Genomic DNA, 9,145 nt, shown 5'->3' on the forward strand with positions numbered 1-9,145 from the left:
AAAAGAAACTGAAATTTACTGCTGAATCTTGAAAATCACAGCTTTGGGGTTGTGCTGCTGGGAATGAAACGAACCAGAACACACAGGCCATTTTTACACTTGGCTTTTTAAAATGTGTCTTAATATACAAAACCAAATACAGAGCCTGCACCTGGAATGAAAGCAATTTATTACTTAGGATAATCATGGCCACTCGACCATGCAATGATTTTATCATGTAGCATGAAAAAAAACTTTGCGCCGAGTTGTCCCAGCAAAACAGCAATTTGTCACAATCAAACGACCTTTGTAGACCCCCATCTCATAAGGCCATTCTGTATTTTGTTTTAAAAAATTTTGATAAGATGGTGCCCTATTGCCTCCCCCCCCCCCCCCGCCACAAATGACTGCGCTTCCATGCTTATCTGAGTAAGTTGCTATATTGGTCCCAGACGAGAAACACCACAAAAAATGGAGAAGCCTGATTCCGTTCAGCGTTCCTGTAAATGAAGACTATCTGCCATTGTATTCTATAACCCAGTCTTTATAATGGAACTGCTAACTAAATGATTGGCTGACGCTACTGGGCTAAAAATATATAAAAAATGTGTGTTTTTGTGGGTGTCACCTCTGTCGTGTGTGTGTGGAGTTTGCATGCCCACCCCCCCCCCCCCATGTAAAATGGGTTTCCTTCAGACACTTTGGTTTTCTGCTACACTCTAGATGCATGCAATTAGGGTAAATCACGTCTGTGAATCGCCCATAGTGTGTTATAAGTGTATGTGCCCAGTGAGGGACTGGCATCCCGATCACAGTGTACCCAGCCTGTGTTGCCTGTGATAGGCTCCAGGTCCCCCCCCCTCCCCAACTCTGACAAAGATATGTGGTTGGAAGATGGATGGATGAATGGAAATGTTATTGGCACAGTAGCTTAGAGATAAAGGACATGGGTGTCATTTATAATGGCAATTGACATCCTGACCCAGAGTGTCACCTGAATGTCACATTTGTAATATATAGATAGATTCATCATTTAATAAACCAGATTGAATGTTGTTATCTTTGAGGAAGGTATTGCGACGTCAGATGCTCAACCACAACAGCAAAACTGGAATTGCAGGGGTAACATCTGTTGGAAATTAGGACAAGTTATAACAAGCTACACCTGTTACAAAAAAGGTGATTATTAAAGGATGACAGGAATTTCTAAACTCTAACAGTAAACTGTGAAAAACAACCACGTCGTCCAATAATCAATTTTGTTGTGTGATATTTAAAGCTTTCAAATGACGCATTTAAAATGGCATTTAGAAGTGAAATTAAATCATTTGCAAGTCAGTAAAATTAAGGGCTTTTCGGCAAGCTTGGCTGGACCCTCTACTGTGTGAAAAAGATAAAGATGAGTATGAATGCAGACGGATGAATGAAAAAAAAAGATATATGTACCATGTCAAGGCCTGTACAAATATTAGCTGATGGCATGTTATTTGATACAATACTTGACATTGTATCTCGTCTTCTGTGGAGAACACATATTTCTGTGACATGTACAGTATAGTCATCTTACCAATAAGTATAAATAACTTCAAGTACCAAAAATGTTTTGTAACTGTAGAGCTAAAGGACAGGACTGCCATGCAGGAAATGTGCATTGATAATCCGTACTATTTAGATATTAAATGGACTGGGGATAGTGCTGACTTTGACCCTGATTAGATATTAGCTAGAGTGGCGGTAGGCTGTATGGACATAAGTATTCCAGTTCAACCCCAGCTGCAGCATCTCTTGATCAAGGTGCTATAAGGGGGGGGGGGGGGGGGGGAGTTAGGATAATTCCAAGGGCTCCTGAGTGACAAAGGTCCCAAGAAATTTAAAACATAACTGAATTGGTCTGGGCCCAATAACCTATCACTTCATTGGGTCCACAATCTCTACACTCTCAGAAAAAAGGGTACAAATTTGTACCTTTGCTTGTCACTGGGGGGCTGTGCCCTTGTAATTGTACCTTTAAAGGTACAGACATGGACTCTAAAGAGGATCCCAAAGGTACAAACAGCATCGATGGTACAGAAATCTTCCTCAGAGTCCATTTCTGTACCTCAAAAAGTACAATTTCCTACAGCTAAGGGTACAACTGGCAGACCCTTGAAGGTACCGCCCCAGTGACAAACAAAGGTACACAAATTTACCCTTTTTTTCTGAGAGTGTAGCAGCGCCCCAGCTCCCAAACACAGGTCCTGGGTCACAGTCAGGCAGGCGTCTAAGACCTCAAGGACTGGGCCCACTGCACAACAGAGATTAAGAGTAGGTTCTATGTTTTCATGACAGCACATTTTTTTGCAGATAAGATGCTCATATCTGGGTGAGTAAATTTCCTAATTTACATAATCCAGCAGAGTCATGGACGTGGAAGCTTGATTGAATTCCCTTTTGAGCAATGAAGTTCTATTTTAGTCTTTCAAACTAGCAAAAATAATACCCAAATGGCCCAGGGCTGAATATTGATCTTAGGGACCTTCAAAAACCATCTTAAAGTTCCAGAATAAAATGTTTATGTCAATACCTTTATCTATGCTGTATAGCTGGGATAGGACCAAACTGTTGGTTACAGAGTGAGAAATACAATAACCAATGTCTGTGTGCAGGTAGAAGACATAAAACCCTAAAAAACACTCACTATTCTTACTTTGGTGTCTTTTTCTTCTTTGTGTTGTTGTTGGAACTGAAAGAGCAGTTTTGGATGTTCGTTCTGTTAACACGACCTGTTCTGCCCCAAGGGTACTACTAAGCTGTTCTGCTAATGTGACTTTAATGTGGTGTAAACACTTTACGTATCATCTTTGTTCTTTAAGTTTAGTTTTTGTGCATCACAATCATTTAAAATCATTCTAATCTACTGGTATTTCAGTCAACAACTGTGTCAGAGTAGGGCAATAAACGCAATTCTCTCTCCCTGAGCTTTAGCCTAGCTTAGCCAAGCTAAGGTTAATGTACTGCTGCGCACGCCTTTGCCCTTCTGTACATACTGCATGTGGAACTTATTTCAAAATATGTGTCTTCTCTGTCCCTTCCTCTGGTGCCTCTGTGCCGATGATGTATTTGACCTGTATTTTACAAGTAAAACATCTTGCTGTAGGCCTATAATTAGCAAGTAGCACAGAAATATCTCCACGAAAGCTAGAAAATATTCGGTTAAAGGTCCTATAGAGAAACATTTTTTTTGAACATCAGTTGGAATTTTGAACATATATGAATATAAAATGATTCATTTTTAGACTAATGGGGATACAATAAAAAATGAGACACACACACACACATTAGAAATTGCTTAGCAAGCAGTTCTTTTTTATTCTTTTGCTGTTCGGATCATCAGAACAGTTTTTTTTTGTCATCTCCAAACTGCTGAGACTAAGAAGAGGTACAGCGTGCTTAATTTGAGCCACTCAGGCATTACTGACATGACCTTGAATCACATTGCGGGAAATTTCCTAGGATTTTTTTTTTCTATTTGAAGAAAGCAGCAGCATGCAGACTCAGTAAACATCTGGCACTTCTGAGGGGGAAACTGGAGTCATGCTGCTACTGAAAATGCATGTAAACACAAAATTTAGTCAGGGGCTAGAAGGCAGCAGCATTAATTTCTAAATGAGAACATCTTAATCGAGAAATTAAAGTACAGAAAGACGTTTTATTTAGATTTTTTCGTCCTGGTTTGCTGCAATGTTTAGAACCTTCGAAAAATATTTCCATTGCTCAATGACAGACGTGAGGTAGACATACTAACCCCTGATTTTCATAACTCCAGAACTTCTACACTTCTGATACCAATGTCTATTTATCTAAGAATAGTTCATATATTTAAATGATTCATACTTGTACTGCTTAGCCTGTACAGTAGCAATACAGTTCAGTTGCAAACTGGGTCAGAAAAAAAAACTTGCTTGGGAGAGAAAAATCTACCGTAATACAGCAGGTGGCTGAGTAATAGGAGGAAGGTAGTTAGGACAGAGGTAATTAATAATCAGGTATTTATTTAATGCAGTTTTTTAAAGTTACATCATTTTTTATTAAATCTGTCCATCCATCCTCCAGCCCCGGACCAGTCACAGAAGGGCTTGAAGTTTATCTCACACTGGCTAAGATGCTAAGGCATCACAGGGCACATGCACACACACAGGCTCTGGGCAATCCTCCACGGAGTGTGGGCACATGCACACACACAGGCTCTGGGCAATCCTCCACGGAGTGTGGGCACATGCACACACACAGGCTCTGTGCAATCCTCCATAGAGTGTGGGCACATGCACACACAGGCTCTGGGCAATCCTCCACGGAGTGTGGGCACATGCACACACACAGGCTCTGTGCAATCCTCCATAGAGTGTGGGCACATGCACACACAGGCTCTGGGCAATCCTCCACGGAGTGTGGGCACATGCACACACACAGGCTCTGGGAAATCCTCCATAGAGTGTGGGCACATGCACACACAGGCTCTGTGCAATCCTCCACGGAGTGTGGGCACATGCACACACACAGGCTCTGGGCAATCCTCCACGGAGTGTGGGCACATGCACACACACAGGCTCTGGGCAATCCTCCACGGAGTGTGGGCACATGCACACACACAGGCTCTGGGCAATCCTCCACGGAGTGTGGGCACATGCACACACACAGGCTCTGGGCAATCCTCCACGGAGTGTGGGCACATGCACACACACAGGCTCTGGGCAATCCTGCACGGAGTGTGGGCACATGCACACACACAGGCTCTGGGCAATCCTCCACGGAGTGTGGGCACATGCACACACACAGGCTCTGGGCAATCCTGCACGGAGTGTGGGCACATGCACACACACAGGCTCTGGGCAATCCTCCACGGAGTGTGGGCACATGCACACACACAGGCTCTGGGCAATCCTCCACGGAGTGTGGGCACATGCACACACAGGCACTGGGAAATCCTCCACAGAGTGTGGGCACATGCACACACACAGGCTCTGGGCAATCCTCCACGGAGTGTGGGCACATGCACACACACAGGCTCTGGGCAATCCTCCACGGAGTGTGGGCACATGCACACACACAGGCTCTGGGCAATCCTCCACGGAGTGTGGGCACATGCACACACACAGGCTCTGGGCAATCCTCCACGGAGTGTGGGCACATGCACACACACAGGCTCTGGGCAATCCTCCACGGAGTGTGGGCACATGCACACACACAGGCTCTGGGCAATCCTCCACGGAGTGTGGGCACATGCACACACACAGGCTCTGGGCAATCCTCCACGGAGTGTGGGCACATGCACCAACACAGGCTCTGGGCAATCCTCCATGGAGTGTGGGCACATGCACACACACAGGCTCTGGGCAATCCTCCACGAAGTGTGGGCACATGCACACACAGGCTCTGGGCAATCCTCCACGGAGTGTGGGCACATGCAGGCTCTGGGCAATCCTCCATGGAGTGTGACAGAGCTGCTTTAGGGAGATCCCCTCTGTTCCATTTTTCATAACCGCTTATCCGGGGTCACTTTGAGCTCGGATCCTCGATCCATCTTCTTATCCCATCCACTAATCCCAGTCAGAGCCTTAGGAGCTGATGCCAGGCAGGATAAGGCTGGGATACACTCTGGGCAGGATGCCAGTGCTTCTCAGGGCGCATAGATGCAAACACTCACACAGACTATTTAGGGACACCAGTTGTCCTAACTAAAACTGAATCATGTGACATGGGGAGGACATGCAAATGTCACATATGGAGGGGGATTCAAACCCTCATCCCACTGTGGAGGCAGGATTCAAACTCACACCTCACCGTGGAGGTGGATTCAAACTCACACCCCAGCATGGAGGAGGATTCAATCTCCCATCCCATTGTGGTGGGGGATTTAAACTCACACCCCAGCATGGAGGGGGATTCAAACTCCCATCCCATTGTGGTGGGGGATTTAAACTCACACCCCAGCATGGAGGGGGATTCAAACTCTCACCCCATGGCTGAGGGGGGTTTCAAGCCCCCATCCCGCTGCAGAAGGGAAAGTCAAACCCACACCCCACCGCAGAGAGGGGATTCAAACTCCCACCCCACGCCTGGAGAAATGAAGCAACAATACAAACCACTGAGTCATCAAGCTGCCCAACCTTATATACACACAGGGCAGGAGATAATCAGGATGGTCGAGCCATGATAGGTAGTTGACCCTGGTAAGAGATCATCTGCCAGAGGATTGTAGCCAGACCCCAGAGATACAACCACATTCTACTGTATTAATATCAATCCATAGGAGTGTTAAATACCCAATGCCCCCCAAACAAACAGGACAGACAGTGAACATCAGGCTTAACCAGCCCTGCCCCATGCTATTGAAACAATTACATGGATGCTAAGTCATTGCACCTGTTATTGACAATAACATGCTGATATGATGTATTTTCAAAAACCTCAAAGGCACCTTAGCTAAACAAAAATCTTCGAATTATCAGAGAGAAGTATTTTTCTTCATAATGTGCATTTGCACAAAGAAGTAGATGCCTGCTTAACTTGATTTGTTCCAGAGCAGCCGTATACATCTCATACTATTTGTCCTAACTTCCCCGTTTTACAAAACAGAAAAAAAAAACTTTGCAATGCTACTCTGTGGATAATGATTGGCAGCATGGTGCAACAGAGTAAATCCATCTAAGGAGGGCAGTAAGAGCGCTCTCAAGGCAAGGATTACACTAACTGAATGTTTTTCTCAGAGTGGAGGGCCTGTTTTTGTGTCAGTGCAGTCCTTGAGCCGCAACACGCATCCATACTAACAATTTAGACAAGATATGCACAGTATGTAGATATTCTTACCTTCAGGCGTGGGGCATGTTCTGTTGCTTACAAAGAACTGTGAAGATACAGTACTGTGCAAAAGTCTTAGACAATCAAGGAAATTATTTAAAGTTATTTATCTGGGTATTAAGCGTATAGTTGCTCAGAGTTTAACATTAGATTGCAAATGATATGCAAATGAACAGTAAAAAAAATCAAGAATTTCTTCTGTTCTCCAGAAAATATTCATCTTTTGTTCAGTATTGTGTATATTGGGGCCATTCCCTGAGCTCGCTGTAACAACAGAACGACTCCCGATTTTGTGTTGGCATCTCTGGAGACGAAAAAGGGGCTTGAGTCGTCATCTTTCTTTTGAAAAATGAGGTCGAAAGCTTCTGAGTGATGACTAGCACCGTACAGGCTGAGCATTAAAAACAAACTGAGGCCGTAACTGAATACGTGCGACGCGGTGAGGCCGTGGTTGCCACGTCATGTTGTGCAAGCAGTTGCGTTTCCACACTTTGGTGGGCTGGTGAGGCAGGTCAGCATTAAACAATCTCCCAGGAGTACGCATTGAGCAACAGCGGTGTAAAGTCCCACATATAACAAAACTGAAGAGTGACAGAGTTGCACTTCTACATAATCTCCTGGAAAGCCATGGTAGAAGATGCTTTCGACAACATGAAATGTGATAGGAAGACAAGTATAGAAATAAAACAACAACAAATCCCTAAGGATTACAATTTTAGGCCTCACATCTGACGGCACATCTGACTATTGCAAGCTTTGCGTTGGGCTTTAGTGGTTCCAGTGTTTTCCGCGGAATGATACACAGATTTCACAGTGGCATTGTGATGCGTCTTCTTAAAACCCGGAGGAATCCCATACAATGAAAACGAATGAAAAACAGTAAAAAAAATTACATATATATATGTGTGTGTGTATATATATGTATGTCTAAAATACACAGTTGCCTCACACCAGGGTTCGAGTCTTTGCCGTGACTCCATGTATGTGGAGTTTGCATGTTCTCCCTGTGCAGCTGTCGGGTTTCCTCTGTTTTAAAGAGCCAGACTTGGAATCTGCTCATACTCGCGATACATGGATGAAAGCAGGTAGTTTCCTAAATGCAAATTCATTGTTTTAATACGAGGAATGATTTTACTAAACCGGTTACATAACCTGCACTATTTCCAGAAAAAATATTCAATAACATTAATATACTCTAATAACCTGAAATGATGGAGTCTTCAAAGTCAAATAACTTTCAGCACCCCAGGCATTTGCTGGCTGGTCCTTCAGCTTCTCAGAATCTATTCCATATCTGAAAGAGGCTGACTGCTGCTGCATCCTTAATCATGGTCTATCCCACATAAACTCTCCCTTGTGGCTTTCAGTTCCCCATCAGACCCACCCGGAGAACATCACTATTTGTAAAGACCTAAGCTGCATATTGTATAACTAACGGACTAAAATACAAGACTACTTACATGTCTGTAATACACTGTGTTCCTGGAGATGAAAGTATGGGACTTCCAGTTTAAAATGCATAAGCTATCTATGTACGACAAGCACAGCAGATCATATTATCTGTTTGTTGTTATTCACTGTCGCTAATTCAGCTCTCTTTCCCCAATTTCCCCATTCAGTATCTGCTCATGACATAGATTGCAAAGTCAGCCTCCTTCTGTCTTATACAGCAGGATGAGGTAAGACCCGACTCCGGCCTGTGCATTGGAAACAGATGAGAGCCAGTAGTAACAGCTGTTTCGTTCACTCAGTGACCACCAGCTCGACATGGAGATATGAAGCTTCTCCAAGATTATAGCTTTGCTGAAATTCTTTCTGGAAGTAGGATTTAAAGTTTTAAAATTCACTGCTGCTTAGGGAGCACAGTTTTTCTTTCTTTCTGTTGCTCCCCTCCAAATTTGCTTCTGAACACAAACTCATTTACGGGATGGACAAAAATATCCTCAGCTCCATGGGATTAGCTGTGTCATTACGAAGTCAAATCATGATGGAAATGCGAGAGTCTTAAGAGTTCATCTGCATTGTTTGCAGGCCGATGCATCACAAGGGCAATCAGAATCCGGCATGTGAGCCTGAAAAGCTCCTCAGCCTGTCCAGCCCCCCCCGTTTACGAAGCATAGCGTAATTACATTAAAGGGACAGTGCTGTGAATTGATACACACCTACATAAATGACTGTTAATATATGTTTTTAGCCAAGCTTTTAAATTTCCATCAGAACAGAGTTGTGGTATCCTGACTTCCGACCTAAATTACCACATTCTATCTGCACAGAACCTAATTCCTATGCATATTTTGATTGGCTTTCAGCACACAGATTTGTCACAAAT

This window comes from Paramormyrops kingsleyae, chromosome 17 (assembly GCF_048594095.1).
Source record: "Paramormyrops kingsleyae isolate MSU_618 chromosome 17, PKINGS_0.4, whole genome shotgun sequence".
Lineage (NCBI taxonomy): Eukaryota > Metazoa > Chordata > Actinopteri > Osteoglossiformes > Mormyridae > Paramormyrops > Paramormyrops kingsleyae.